The sequence below is a fragment of the Acipenser ruthenus genome, chromosome 19 (genome assembly GCF_902713425.1).
Source record: "Acipenser ruthenus chromosome 19, fAciRut3.2 maternal haplotype, whole genome shotgun sequence".
Lineage (NCBI taxonomy): Eukaryota > Metazoa > Chordata > Actinopteri > Acipenseriformes > Acipenseridae > Acipenser > Acipenser ruthenus.
In genome coordinates, this window is record NC_081207.1 from 14,730,662 (window position 1) to 14,747,385 (window position 16,724).

The window sequence follows — 16,724 nt, forward strand, 5'->3', positions numbered from 1 at the left end:
ACATTTTTTTTTAGTCAGCGTAACGCTATGCAACACAGTCCGTTTAATTACTATATGAACACAGCCTAAATTTTAAATGTTTATAAAACTCGACAATGTTGCCGAATTTGTCATTCAAACTTGTTTTGTTTTAATAAGTTGTGTCTGCTTGTTACTTTTTTCAGCCAACACATTTAAATGACCCATGTTTGTTACATTTTAAAAGATTGTTTTAAACATTACAATGTAAATGTTGACTCAGTAGCTACCATTACTTAAAAAGGTAGAATAATTGATTTCTTTTTTTCTTATATTATATATATATATATATATATATATATATATATATATATATATATATATATATATAGCGCCTTGCAAAAGTATTCAGACCCCTGACCAATTCTCTCATATTACTGAATTACAAATGGTACATTGAAATTTCGTTCTTGACCATATTTTATTTTAAAACACTGAAACTCAAAATCAATTATTGAAAGGTGACATTGGTTTTATGTTGGAAAATATTTTTAAGAAAAATAAAAAACTGAAATATCTTGCTTGCATAAGTATTCAACCCCCACACATTAATATTTGGTAGAGCCACCTTTCGCTGCAATAACAGCTTTAAGTCTTTTGGGGTAAGTATGTACCAGTTTTGCACAGTGTCGGAGTGATTTTGGCCCATTCTTCTTGGCAGATTTGCTCCAGGTTGTTCAGGTTGGTTGGACGACGCTTGTGGACCGCAATTTTCAAATAGTGCCACAGATTCTCAATGGGATTGAGATCAAGACTTTGACTGGGCCACTGTAGGACATTCACCTTTTTGTTCTTGAGCCACTCCAATGTTGCTTTGGCCTTGTGCTTGGGATCATTGTCCTGCTGAAAGGCGAATTTCCTCCCAAGCTTCAGTTTTTTTAGCAGACTGAAACAGGTTCTCTTGCAGTACTTCCCTGTATTTTGCTCCATCCATTCTTCCTTCATTTTTAACAAGATGCCCAGTCCCTGCTGATGAGAAGCATCCCCACAGCATGATGCTGCCACCACTATACTTCACTGTAGGGATGGAGTGTCTTGAGGCATGGGCAGTGTTAGGTTTGCGCCACACATAGTGCTTTGAGTTTTGGTCAAAGAGCTCTATCTTGGTCTCATCTGACCACAAAACATTTTCCCACATCGAAGCTGGGTCACTCTCATGCTTTCTGGCAAACTCCAGATGTGCTTTCAGATGGTACTTTTTTGAGTAACGGCTTCTTTCTTATTAGGTATTGTGACAGGAATGGACGATTGGTGACGTCAGACCAGAAGAAGGCACAACAAAAACAAAAGGTATGGTGCAGTGGCACGGGCGCCGTTTTATTTAAAGAGAACCAAAAATAAATAAAATATTTAAACAGAAAACACTGTGCTCACCGAGCAAAATAAAAGAGTAAACAAACACAAATCTCGAACACAAAATCAACAATAAAGAATAAATAAACCATACAGGTCAGGCTGGGCAGTCGCTGTCACTGTTCCTGTATGTTATAATTTAGTTTCGTTTTCACACGATCGCTCTCGCTCTCTCCGCTCCTACAACACCCACCTCGATCTAGAGAGCTGCAGGCTTTTTATAACAGGTGACCATCTCCCGATTAGCAACAAATTAAATCGCCTAATTAATTCGGGAGAAGGCCACCTTCTGCACGAGTTCTAAGCCGGACCCTCGACGACCCCAGGCTTGTAGTGTTGATGGCTGAAGTGTAATGCTGGCTCCAGGGATCAGCTTATTTGTCTCCCTAGCGTATCAGCACACACAACGGCTGCGATGCTGGCTCCGGGTATCAACCACAGTATACATATATATATTGCACCCGCCCTCCGCCTGTGTGTGGATTGCCTCGCCCTGTGTGATGCGCCTGCCTGCGGGAACCGAGATCGCTACTATATATATATATATATATTGAGAGGAACGGTAGATCTTATGCTTTCTTGCCTTCAAACTTGAGAATTCCTTAATAATGTCCGTGAGGTCCAGTTGGCGAAGCAGGTCATGTTCAATCGACATGAGACTTAAATGATTGAGTCATTAAATTCAGTAATTCAGTATTTCATTAAATTCTCTCTGAGGCAGAAAAAATACTGCCTTTATTCTGGCAAATAATGGGGCCCTTGCTCACCCAGTGCGATCTCACCTCCTCAGTTATCGGACCCCAACATGCCGTTCCGAGCTAGCAATAGCATTATCTGTTTCGTCAGTTTCTCCCAGGCTTAAGCAGGCAGTTCAATGGCTCGCTCTCATTTTTCTCCTCTGCTGTGGCTGTGCACTCAGCGCTAACTGACTCGCCGCTCTCTGCTTGCTCCTCTTAATCATGTGGCTCTTCCTCACTTTCATTCTTCTGACACTGACTTTTAAAGAATGTAGTTAGTTTTGGGGTACTATTTAGAACCTCCTCAGCTTTAGCTAGTTTGAGTTTAGGTGATTTTTCTTTTTTTCGCACCGCTCTCGTATTTCCGTGACATGTTTGCCGCTAGCTACTCAGCTTAGCTTATTTTAGTTGAACCCCAGTAGGTATAGGTAGCATAAGATTTTTTATTGCGTCAAATAACTACAGCATCCCAAAAGGACACAAAATGTTTTTAAAAATAGCAAATTGTTTAATTTAGTTCATGCTTTTTTATTAATCAACCGTTATCAGTTTGACTTTACAGAGACGGCGGGCCCCTAGGAGGCGGGGCCCTGGGCTTCAGCCCATGTAGCCCATTGGCTTAACACGGCCCTGGTGCAAGCAGTTTGATATCCACACCATTTATATTAAACAAATTATTTATGTTTTAAAACAGCACATATCGCAGGAAAAAAAAAATACCGTGGTTTGAACTCGCAACATGACGTTCTTGAAGAGGACACTGCGCAGCTGTTGAAATGCATTCATTTTTTAAGCTTACATTCAAGCCTGACCAGCTTTCGCTGAAAACCTGAAGGTGCTGCTCGTGTAGAAATTTTCGATTTCCTGTTTGAAAATTTCTAGTTTCCTGTTTGTTTGGTAAATACCATAGAATGGAATTGCACACAAGAGTGGCATGTAGCTTCCTTGTCTAAATCCACAGCAATTGACATTTATATACCTATAAAAAGTACAAGTTTCATGTAAAGAAATAAAAAAATAAATTAATAAATTAATAAATAAATTATATATATATATATATATATATATATATATATATATATATATATATATATTGGAAGTTGTCTAAAATTAATAGAGCATCAAAGAAAGTCACCGAGGTTGAAACATTTAATGGTAGCTACTGAGTCAACAGTAGCTACCAACACACACACACACACTCACACACGCATACACACTCGCACACACAAACTCACATACACACTCACACACACGCGTGCGCATTCACACACGCACACATGTACACATGCGCACATGCACGCGCACACACACACACAAACTCTCACACACACACGCACACACGCACACACACTCACGCGCACACACAGAGAAATTATCTAGCCCGTGAGCAGAAAACTAGTTATTTGTTGAAGGCTAGCATGGGTAGCAGTGTGGATAGTGGTTAGGTTTCTGGACTCTTGACCGGAGGGTCGTGGGTTCAATTCCAGGTGGGGGACACTGCTGCTGTGCTAAAATAAATTACAAAAATAATAATAATAATTGTGCATCTTGTTGCAGTTTCAACACTCATGGTTTGTCTTTGTGGTGTAAAAACCTGTCCATATGCATAAACTGCTTGTGCTGCATCCACAGAGTTTGGTGGAATTGACAAAACACAGCGTGCAATTTTTGCCATGTTTCGGAATCTGATTTCATACCTCAGCCAGAAATCAACAATATTTAAATTTTTCACGGTAGGCAATCAAATACGTGAAATCGTGAAATCGTGAATTTTCCGTGGCCTCATACAACAAGACACTAGTGATCCGACGTTTGTGAGTTCAATCACATGTGTGAGACACACTACTGCTTTATCTAGATTGGTCCATGTGGCGGAGTGTCCAGCCCCTATTATTATTTGTATTATTGTTTGCAGGCGCGGATAACAGCGCCGCGTATTTATTATAATTTATATTTAAAAAATATACTTGTTTCTATTTGTTTGGCCATTGCGCCTTTTTTGTTTTCAGTTTTGTTGTTTTGTTTAAATCTTTTGTTTTGGTTTATTTATTTATTAAAAACGCTGAGTGCCATAGCATTCAGCTTCACCCGCCCATCCATTGTTTGGTTTCAGTTACTTCCTGGTCCGTGACGTCATCAGCCTCACCACTGCGAGCCAGCCTGTCACAGTCCAGTAAAAAAAAACCGAAGGTATTAATGGGTAATTGTATGTCACAATTGTAAGTTGGCCTGGGTAAGTGTGTCTGCTTAATAATAATAATAATAATAATAATAATAATAATAATAATAATAATAATAATAATATGCGTGTTTGGTTGGTACTTGGATGGGAGACTGCCTGGCAATACCAGCTACTTCAAACTTTTCTTTGAAGTCTTACTTGTATTTTTAACAAATAGATTAAACAGCAAAAATGAGCTGATTTACTTATAATTTATTGAAATGGACCGCAAAGGGTATTTAGCGCAATTGAAATAATTGCATAAGAGAAGTTATAAATATATTTATTTCACGCCTCCACCCGCTGTTTTAATTGCATTTAGATCATTCCAGACACCACCTGATACGTGAGCGCAACAAACTCAGCAATGCACTGATCATTAATACATTTTAAAACAAAACATCAAAGTCACAGCATGCATTATATTCGGGCCAGGACATTTCAAATTGATGAGAATAAGCAGAGTGTGACATTAACAGAAGTGACATTAAATTTGACTGTATTATGACTGCATCTGTCTTCTTTTCATACACTTACACTGTAAAACACGAGGCTGAAGTTGGCTTCTTATTCGCCAGCTTCTTATTCGCCCAGCTTCTTACTCGCAAGCTTTTAAGTGCATAAATGTATTTGTCTATGTTGAAGAAGTAGCCTTGAATTTAATTGGTTAAATCACGTTGGGCCATCGATTTCTCTGCAGGCACCTCAACAGGGGCATAATCTTAAGAACAGCAAAAAGAAGAAATCGTATACGACTTTTTATCCATCTCGCAGTTTGTGTGTGCGCGCATGCAAGCACGCTCACACACACACACACACACACACACACACACACACACACACTTATCTGGCCTGTGAGCAGAACACTAGTTATTTGTTGAAGACCAGAATGAGCAGCAGTGTGGAGTAGTGGTTAGGGCTCTGGACTCTTGACCGGAGGGTCGTGGGTTCAATCCCAAGTGGAGGACACTGCTGCTGTACGAAAATGAATAATAATCGTGCATCTTGTTACAGTTTCAACACTCATGGTTTGTCTTTGTGGTGTAAAACATGTCCATATGCAGAAACTGCGCATTCTGCATCCACAGTTTGGTGGAATTGACAAAAAACAGCATGCAATTTTTGCCATGTTTCGGAATCTGATTTCATACCTCACCCAGAAATCAACAATATTTACATTTTTCACGGTAGGCAGTCAAATACACGATTTCCGTGAAATTCGTGAAATCGTGAATTTCAGTGGCTTTATACAACGAGACACTAGTAATCGGAGTTCAATCACATGTGGGGGACACATGGCTGCTTTACCTAGATTGGTCCAGTAAAAAACACGACTGTATAAATGGGTAATTGTATGTCACAATTGTAAGTTGGCCTGGATAAGTGTGTCTGCTAAAATAATAATAATAATAATAATAATAATAATAATAATAATAATAATAATAATAATAATAATAATAATAATAATATGCGTGTTTGGTTGGTACTTGGATGGGAGACTGCCTGGCAATACCAGATACTTCAAACTTTTCTTTGAAGTTTTACTTGTTTAATTACCAAATAGTAGATTAAACAGCAAAAATGAGCTGATTTACTTTTAATTGACTGATGCCAGCTCACTGCGCTCGTCTTAAATAATTCCCACCTTGCTTTGCTCGCCTTAAAAAAGATTCCGGGGTCGCATGGGCTCGCCAGCTACTCACTATTATTCTCCACCACAGAGATAATAACACACGCAAACAAGACAGCTGCTTCTGCATCCAGCGCTCAAAGAATATCACGGACACTTGCAGAGCTTTCTAGATGTTATAGTAATAAAATAATGACTTGGGTGATAAAATGAGTGATCAGGAGATGATTTATCGGTATGAGGAGGTATGTGAAAAATACAGCGAACAAGCGGTGGGGCGGGGCTGGAGATGCAGTGCTGAGTGTCCTGTTGATATGCAGAGCCTTTTAAACCTGTTCTACTGTAAAAAAAATAAATAAATTTAAACTGCGCGTGTAAAAATAAATTGGACCTGACACGCTGAATAAATGGACCGCAAAGGGTATTAATCGCTATTGAAATAATTGCATAAGAGAAGTTATAATTATATTTATTTCACGCCTCCACCCGCTGTTTTAATTGCATTTAGATCATTCCAGACACCACCTGATACGTGAGCGCAACAAACTCAGCAATGCATTGATCATTAATACATTTTAAAACAAAACAGCATGCATTATATTCCGGCCTGGACATTTCAAATTGATGAGAATAAGCAGAGTGTGACATTAACAGAAGTGACATTAAATTTGACTGTATTATGGCTGCGTCTGTCTTCTTTTCATACACTTCACTGTAAAACACGAGGCTGAAGTTGGCTTCTTATTCGCCAGCTTCTTATTCGCCCAGCTTCTTACTCGCAAGCTTTTAAGTGCATAAATGTATTTGTCTATGTTGAAGAAGTAGCCTTGAATTTAATTGGTTAAATCACGATGGGCCATCGATTTATCTGCAGGCACCTCAACAGGGGCAACCCTCCTTCAAGTCCCACTTGTATATAGCCCGGCCCAACATGGTTTACTGGGGCAGAACACAGGGCAAACATGCCACATATGACAATTGCTCAGCTTCTTATTCACTCTTTATGTATCTATGTTGAATAAGTAGCTTTGCATTTAATGGGTTAAATCACGTTGGATCGCTGATTTCTCTGCAGGTACCCAGCGAGGGGCACCCCCTCTGCAAGCTACACCTGTATTTAGCCCGGCCCAACGTGGTTTACTGGGGCAGAACAGCGGGTAAACTTGCTACGCTACATATGCCAATCGCTCAGCTTCTTAGTCGCTTTATGTATCTATGTTGAATAAGTAGCTTTGCATTTAATGGGTTAAATCACGTTGGGCTGCTGATTTCTCTGCAGGTACCTGGCGAGGGGCAACCCTCCTGCAAGTCCCACTTGTATCTAGCCCGGCACAACGTGGTATACTGGGGCAGAACAGAGGGCAAACATGCCACATATGCCAATTGCACAGCTTCTTCGCTGGAAAAAGCATCACTTTGGGCCGCCGATTTCTCTGCCGGTACCTGACAAGGGGCAACCCCTCTGCAAACCCCACTTGTATTTATCCTGGCCCAGCGTGGTTTACTGGGGAAGAACAGCGGGTAAATATGCCACAAATGCCAATCGCTCAGCATCTTATTCGCTCTTTATGTATCTACGTTGAATAAGTAGCCTTGCATTTAATGGGTTAAATCACGTTGGGCCACTGATTTTTCTGCAGGTACCCACCGAGGGGCACCCCCTCTGCAAGCTACACTTGTATTTGGCCTGGCCTAATGCGGTTTACTTGGGCAGAACAACAGGCAAACATGCCACATATGCCAATCGCTCAGCTTCCTATTCGCTCTTTATGTATCTACGTTGAATAAGTACAGAAATCGGCGGCACAAAGTGATTTAACCCTTTAAATGCAAGGCTTTTTCCAGTGAAGAAGCTGTGCAATTCGCATATGCAGCATGTTTGCCCTCTATTCTGCCCCAGTAAACCACGTTGGGCTAAATACAGGTGTAGCTTACAGAGGGGGTGCCCCTCGCCAGGTACCTGCAGAGAAATTGGCGGCCCAACGTGATTTTACCCGTTAAATGCAAGGCAACTTATTCAACGTAGATACATAAAGAGCAAATAAGATGCTGAGCGATTGCCATATGTGGCATATTTACCCGCTGTTCTTCCCCAGTAAACCACATTGGGCCGGTCTAAATACAAGTGAGTCTTGCAGAGGGGTTGCCCCTTGTCAGGTACCAGCAGAGAAATCGGTGGCCAAAGTGATTTAACCAGTTAAAATCAAGTCTACTTCTTCAACGTAGACAAATACATTTATGCACTAAAAGCCAGCGAATAAGAAGCTGAGTGAATGAGAAGCTAGCGAATAAGAAGACAACTTCTGCCTCGTCTGTAAAACCACAGACGTGTGAAACGTTTGTATGTAAATGAAATGTGTGTATAGTAAAAAAAAGTGCTCTATTCCTAAACAGCAGTGTTTATACCTCATTATACCTGGACTCTTGACCGGAGGATTGTGGGTTCAATCCCGGGTGAGGGACACTGCTGTTAGAACATAAGAACATAAGAAGGTTTACAAACGAGAGGAGGCCATTCAGCCCATCTTGCTCGCTTGGTTGTTAGTAGCTTATTGATCCTAGAATCTCATCAAGCAGCTTCTTGAAGGATCACAGGATGTCAGCTTCAACAACATTACTGGGGAGTTGGTTCCAGACCCTCACAATTCTCTGTGTAAAAAAGTGCCTCCTATTTTCTCTTCTGAATGCCCCTTTATCTAATCTCCATTTCTTTTTTTCAGGTCAAAGAAGTCCTCTGGGTCGACATTGTCTGTACCTTTTAGGATTTTGAATGTTTGAATCAGATCACTGCGTAGTCTTCTTTGTTCAAGACTGAATAGATTCAATTCTTTTAGCCTGTCTGCATATGACATGCCTTTTAAACCCAGGATAATTCTGGTTGCTCTTCTTTGCACTCTTTCTAGAGCAGCAATATCCTTTTTGTAATGAGGTGACCAGAACTGAACACAATATTCTAGATGAGGTCTTACTAATGCATTGTAAAGTTTTAACATTACTTCCCTTGATTTAAATTCAACACTTCTCACAATATATCCGAGCATCTTGTTGGCCTTTTATAGCTTCCCCACATTGTCTAGATGAAGACATTTCTGAGTCAACAAACTCCTAGGTCTTTTTCATAGTTCCCTTCTTCCATTTCAGTATCTCCCATATGATATTTATAATGCATAATTGTGATAATTGTAAGTTGCCCTGGATAAGGGTGTCTGCTAAAAAATAAATAATAATAATTTAAATGCAATCTACTGAACTATTTGCATTTGACTTGGTATTTGTATATTCTGAAATATAAGAATTTGCATTTGAATTTCAAATCATGGGAAAGCTTCAAAAATATTTCAATTTTAAACACTTTTTAATAATAATGCTCATAAAGAAGTGGAGAGACTTTTCAGTATTGCTGGTAAAGTTGATTAACCTGAAAGATACAAACTAAAGGACACTTTTGAGAACTTCATGTTTATTAAACATAACAAAGAAAACAATTAAAAATAATAATTGTGCAATGCACACATATATAAATATATACATATATCTCATCATTTATGTCACAAACCTGGTCCTGCGGGCCCACTGTGTCTGCTGTTTGTGTTCCAACTGAGTTCTCAATTATTAAATTGATCCCACAATTGAACTAACAATTAGTGACTTAATGCAATGTTAGAAATAACTTGAAATATCCAACTCTTTTGGCTGCTTTCACAAACCCTGATCAGCAGTGATCTTGGACTACCTTACCTGAGTTAACATTAGGTAGTCCTAGATTTGTGTTAATTGAAGCCTGTGCAGCCAGCCATTTCTACAAATAATTAAAATGCTCTGATTAGACATTTTATTCATTCAATTGAGGGTTCAATTTGTAATTTAAAGCTCAGTTGGAACACAAATCAGCAAACACTGGGTCCTCAGGATTTGCATTTGTATTTAGTTTGGTAGTAAATGTATCTTTTACATTTGTATTAAGCAAATTCGCAAGAACATTGACATTGCCACTGGTCTCATCAATTTCCTACTATCTGGAAAACACAAGTATGCTCAAAACCATAACCACCAAATTTAACAATGGAGTCACCCATACCTTTCAACATTTATGCTCAAAGTTTGAAATCATGGATAGAGTCTACATTGTTCGAGAGCAGTTCCCAGTCATTGGTGCTCATGCAATCACCATTCACAAATGTCAGGGGATGACATTTGTGAATCAAAAAAAGGAGCCAAGTTAGAAGCAAGAATTGTGTGAATCTTGGGCCCCAGCACCTTTCCAATTGTGCCTATTTGCTCGATGCTTGACAAGATTGGCCTAATTGCTTCTCCTAACTTGGACTTTTGTGTTTGATATCACCCCTTTAAACGGCTGTTGTATTTTTCTAACTTGTTTTTTTACATTGACAATGTTTTTGTTGTATATATATATATATATATATATATATATATATATATATATATATATATACACACACACACACAGTAGACTCCCATTAATCCTTGTTTCAAAGGTGTTTCGATAATCTGTGCGGTTTAATACAGTACATTATCAAAATGTATTTGTGCGTAAATCAGCGTATCTGTGCGGAAGTAGACGGTCAAAATGAAATAAAATGTAATTTAATTTAATTTAATTAAGTACAGTATAGTGCAAGTCAATGGACGGTACTGTATTGTAGTTACTGAAACCAGTGACAAGCGAGCAGAAAGCAGACTTAAGACTCTGTTAGTCTGGCAGTCTAAATATGAAGAGCAGTTACGACAATTCAAGACTCAGAGCAAGATCATTTACTTTTTTAAACCAGCTCTCTCTGCCTCTGAACAACGCTGATTATGTACAGCATATATTTTGACCATTGTTGAGACATATTTTATTTGTATTGCATTTTTTGAGTTTTCAATTAATAGTGCAGGGATTTCCCAAACAGTAAACTCAATTTCAACTAATCTGTGTTTTTCAGTAATTCTGACTCAAATCGGTCCCAATCTGCACGGATTAACAGGGCTCTGTGTGTATGTATGTATGTATGTATGTATGTGTATGTGTATGTGTGTGTGTGTGTGTGTGTGTGTGTGTAATAATATATATATATATATATTTATTTATAGTGACAAAGTTGGTCCTTCTTTGTGTACTCTGTTCACAAGTATGAGCGGGGACAACACAATAGACACAACGAGTGTAAGTTTATTTTAAACAGGATGTTACCTGTGTGTTTATTTTCAAGGGAAGTCCAATCAGAGTCGTAATGTTAATCCAGAGTTCACAAACAATCAGGTAGTCATCCAAAATAGGATCAAAACAGCCAACAGGGTTATCCGAACAATCCAGGGTCATACACAATAATGCAATCCCAAATCAAAAAGAACACACCAAAAACCTAAATATATATATTTCTGTGACGCAACATGAATAGGCATGCTGGAATTCATATTTGAATTTTATATATAATTATGATTTCCATTACACGAGAGTAGATGTTAAAACTTCATGCTGATTTGAACTCGGCTCTCGCCAAGATAAGCACCAACTAAGACGTAGCTTTACAGTAAACTAATGTGATCCATATGTGTCTCCATCCATTTACGTTTCCTTCCATATGATGATGTAGATATCCTTCTGTCTGGTGTTAATGGCTGAAGTGTAATGCTGGCTCCAGGGATCAGCTTATTTTGCCTCCCTGGCGCATCAGCACACACAACGGCTGCGATGCTGGCTCCGGGGATCAACCACAGTGCGGCCTCCCCAGCGCATCAGCATGACAACCGTCTGGATTGAGCTAAGTAGGGTACATCTCTGGGGTTTTCAAGTGGGCACCTTCCATCCTCAGTGTTTCGTCGACTAGCCCACGACACCTCAAGAGGGCTCGACGGTGATTCTGGCGTCCCAGCATCACCCCCCTCCGTCCCCCACTCAACTCAGCCCAGCTTACTTACCTGTACATCAGCGTTTCTTTCTTTCTTTCTATTGTGCTTGAGATCCCCAGCCAGAATCTTTCCGTCTCAACCACAGCCAGTTGCTGCTCCTCTCTGCTGCTTCAGATAAGTTCTTCACTGTGCGACGCAACTCTTGGCCACTGAATCCGACATCTCTGAGAAACCGGGTTGTAGAGTGTGCCACAAATCCTCGACAACCCACTTCCACTGGGTAAACCCGGACTCTCCATCCTCGCTGTTCCGCTTCAGTGGCTAGTTGAGCATACCGCAGTTTCTTCCTCTCATACGCCTCATCTACAGCATCCTTCCATGGCACTGTTAACTCTACCAGGTGAACAAGGCGTGCTGATCCAGACCACAAGACAATATCTGGTCGAAGGTTAGTGGTGGCAATCTCAGGTGGAAAAATAAGCCGTTGACCAACATCTGCCAGCATTTTCCAGTCTCTAGCAGCTTCCAGTTGTCCTGGGCGAGGATTGGTTTTAACACCTTTTCTTGGTGGTTGCTCTCCTGGGCGGAGGAATGTTGTCTTTTGTGTGTAATGTTTTGATGGAACAGGTGACAACTTATTGGTCATGTTATGCTTGTCTTCCAATGCTAAGGCCAAACATCGCAACACCTGGTCATGGCGCCAAGTAAACCGTCCTTGGCTAAGAGCCACCTTACATCCTGTCAAAATGTGCCTTAATGTTGCAGGTGATGAACACAAAGGACATGAGGGATCCTCTCCTACCCAGAGGTTTAGGTTCTGTGGTGATGGGAGAACATCATATGTTGACCTGATGAGGAAACTGATCCTGCTCTGTTCCATTGACCATAGGTCTTGCCAGCCAATCTTGCGTTGTTCCACACTCTCCCATCTCATCCATTCTCCCTGCTTGGCCTGGGAAATGGCCTTTATACACCTCATCCTCTCCTCCTGCTTTTGCACCTCGTTGACTACCAGCTTCCTCCGTTGAGCTGAGGCTGCCTTGTGCCATGTAGGAGGAGCTGAACTGAAACCAAGACCCCCTCTTCCATGCTGAACTTGGCCCATGATATCACCAATTCGAAGGGCAGCCTTTGCATCTTCCACAGCTTTCTTTGCCGCCCACTTTCTTCCAGTTTTCAACACAGGTGCTGCCTCCCTTACGCATTTATCGCGTGACTCTACTAATGTCATTTCCAGTCTGACCTTGGCGCACTTAAACTCCTCGGTTAGAGCAGAGACTGGTAGCTGCAGTATTCCTTTACCATAAAGTCCCACTCTGCTGAGGCAGCATGGAACTCCCAACCATTTCCTGATGTATGAACTGATTAAAGCTTCCAGCTTCTCTACTGTTGTCAAAGAAACCTCGTACACAGTCAGTGGCCACAGCAACCTCGGCAGTAGACCAAACTGAAAGCACCAGAGTTTTAGTTTACCTGGTAGAGCGCAGCTGTCTATGCTCTTCAACCCTTCCACTGCTTGTTGTCTAACTTCTCCCACACGAACTGTGTCCTTTAGATCCCCGTCGTACCATCTCCCAAGACTCTTCACTGGCTTCTCAGACACTGTTGGTATTGCCTCACCATTAATGAAGAATGTTTTATCTACTACTTTGCCTTTAATTATAGAGATGCTCCTTGATTTAGTGGGCTTGAATTGCATTCGTGCCCATTCAATGTTATTGGTTAATTTGCCCAATAATCGATTAGTGCAGGCTACTGTTGTAGTCATGGTTGTCATGTCATCCATGTATGCTCGAATTGGTGGTAGTCGCATTCCAGAAGCCAAGCGCTCTCCTCCTACTACCCATTTTGATGCCCTAATGATTACTTCCATTGCCATGGTAAAAGCCAGTGGAGAAATGGTGCATCCTGCCATTATTCCAACCTCTAGGCATTGCCATGTAGTGCTGAATTCTGAAGTTGAAAAACTGAATTGCAAATCTCCAAAGTAGGCTTTCACTAAATTTGTTATTGTCATCGGTACACTGAAAAAATCAAATGCTGCCCAAAGTAGTTCATGTGGCACTGAATCATATGCATTAGCCAAATCCAGGAATGTCACATGGAGCTCCTTCCTCTCCTTTTTAGCTGATTGAATTTGTTGCCAGATCACATTGATGTGTTCTAAGCAACCTGGGAAACCTGGAATGCCCGCTTTTTGTTTTGAAGTGTCAATGAAGCAGTTCTTTAATAGGTAAGCTGACAATCTCTGAGCAATAATGCTGAAGAAAATCTTGCCTTCTACGTTTAATAGGGAAATGGGACGAAACTGACTGATGCTTGTAGAATCTTTTTCTTTAGGTATAAAGACTCCACCTGCTCGGCGCCATGCTCTTGGTACAACCTGTTTTTCCCATGCCACTTTCATCAATTTCCACAGAATTCGTAGAACTCCTGAAGCACTCTTGTACACTCTGTACGGAACTCCATTAGGCCCTGGAGATGATGAAGCCCTGGCTTTTTTCACAGCTTGCTCTATTTCTTTCCACTTAGGTGCACAGTCCTCCATTTGGTATTCTGGTGGATTGATAGGTGGGATGTCTGACGGAATTGACATAGGCTCCTGCCTTTTTGAATCTGTATGTGTTTCCTCCAAATATCTCTCCAGCTCAACCTTAGATGCTTTTAGTGTGCCATTCTTCTCACTGGTGAATAACTTCTTTACAAATTTGAATGGGTCTTTATAAAAGTTAGCTCTCGCACGCTCCTTCTTTTTGTAGCGTTTCCGTAGGCGCTCAGCTCTGCGCAATGTTGCAAGCTTATCTTTTATGACCCTTTGTAAGAGATTGAGTCCCTCCTTCTGACTTTGTTCTGCTCTTCTCCATTGGTTCCTCAGCTGTCTCCTTTCTCTAACTAAGCGTTCAATCTCCGGCTGCCGTCTAGACTTTCCAGGAATAGTTTGTACTTTTTCCTTCCTTTTTTCAACTCCAAACCTCTCACTTCCATATGCGTAGATGATGTCCCCAAATTTATCCAGCTTCTTTTCAACTGTTCCACTTAATCTTTCCAATGCAACGCAGAGATCTGTGTTTACTGTGTCCCATGCAGTTTTCTCACAAGCTCTTGGCCAACGGCTTATTTTTCCACCTGAGATTGCCACCACTAACCTTCGACCAGATATTGTCTTGTGGTCTGGATCAACACGCCTTGTTCACCTGGTAGAGTTAACAGTGCCATGGGAGGATGCTGTAGATGAGGCGTATGAGAGGAAGAAACTGCGGTATGCTCAACTAGCCACTGAAGCGGAACAGCGAGGATGGAGAGTCCGGGTTTACCCAGTGGAAGTGGGTTGTCGAGGATTTGTGGCACACTCTACAACCCGGTTTCTCAGAGACGTCGGATTCAGTGGCCAAGAGTTGTGCTTGTGCCCGTTGAGGTTCTTTTCTCTCTTATGCTGGTTTGTCTGACCGGGTTCACAAGGATCATTAGGTTCATCACTAACTGTGTCCATGCAAGTCCTCCTCACATCTATGACAGGGGTGCTGATATCCTGCGAACTGTGGTTTGCTTTCTGTCGCTGGATTTCATTCGACTGACTTGACTGACTTCGTAAGAAGTACTGATCAATGCGAGGCCCTTGTCCCTTCTCCCTCAAGCATTTCATTCTCCCTTGATGAATCTTCAAACCCCTGACCGTTGTCGCCTTGCTCCAGCCGCAGACACAAACCTGGAGTTCCATGTCTTTGTTAACTGCAGATCTTGAACTAGTCTTTTGTGAAGTACTCTCCATACTCATATCCGTTTCCGTTCCTAAGTCGTTAACCGTGTTGTCCAACGTTGAGTCATCTTCCGCCCCCGCTCTCGCAGACTCTAGGGGTATTTTTCTCTTTAATGTCTTAGAAGCCTTGGGTGGGTGTCTCCAGCATCCTGTAAACACAGAGCTGGATACTGCCGACAAGGGTAGCTAACCCTTACCAGCCCCAATGGGGTCTCTTTCCTCCTGTCAGCTGTCTCTCCAGGCTGTCACAAGGTCTTTCCCTTGTTGCCAGCTGCACTATTCACAGCAGTCACTGGACGTATGCAGATCTTCATGATTTCCATTACACGAGAGTAGATGTTAAAACTTCATGCTGATTTGAACTCGGCTCTCGCCAAGATAAGCACCAAGACGTAGCTTTACAGTAAACTAATGTGATCCATATGTGTCTCCATCCATTTACGTTTCCTTCCATATGATGATGTAGATATCCTTCTGTCTGGTGTTAATGGCTGAAGTGTAATGCTGGCTCCAGGGATCAGCTTATTTTGCCTCCCTGGCGCATCAGCACACACAACGGCTGCGATGCTGGCTCTGGGGATCAACCACAGTGCGGCCTCCCCAGCGCATCAGCATGACAACCGTCTGGATTGAGCTAAGTAGGGTACATCTCTGGGGTTTTCAAGTGGGCACCTTCCATCCTCAGTGTTTCGTCGACTAGCCCATGACACCTCAAGAGGGCTTGACGGTGATTCTGGCGTCCCAGCATCACCCCCCTCCGTCCCCCACTCAACTCAGCCCAGCTTACTTACCTGTACATCAGCGTTTCTTTCTTTCTATTGTGCTTGAGATCCCCAGCCAGAATCTTTCCGTCTCAACCACAGCCAGTTGCTGCTCCTCTCTGCTGCTTCAGATAAGTTCTTCACTGTGCGATGCAACTCTTGGCCACTGAATCCGACGTCTCTGAGAAACCGGGTTGTAGAGTGTGCCACAAATCCTCGACAACCCACTTCCACTGGGTAAACCCGGACTCTCCATCCTCGCTGTTCCGCTTCAGTGGCTAGTTGAGCATACCGCAGTTTCTTCCTCTCATACGCCTCATCTACAGCATCCTCCCATGGCACTGTTAACTCTACCAGGTGAACAAGGCGTGTTGATCCAGACCACAAGACAATA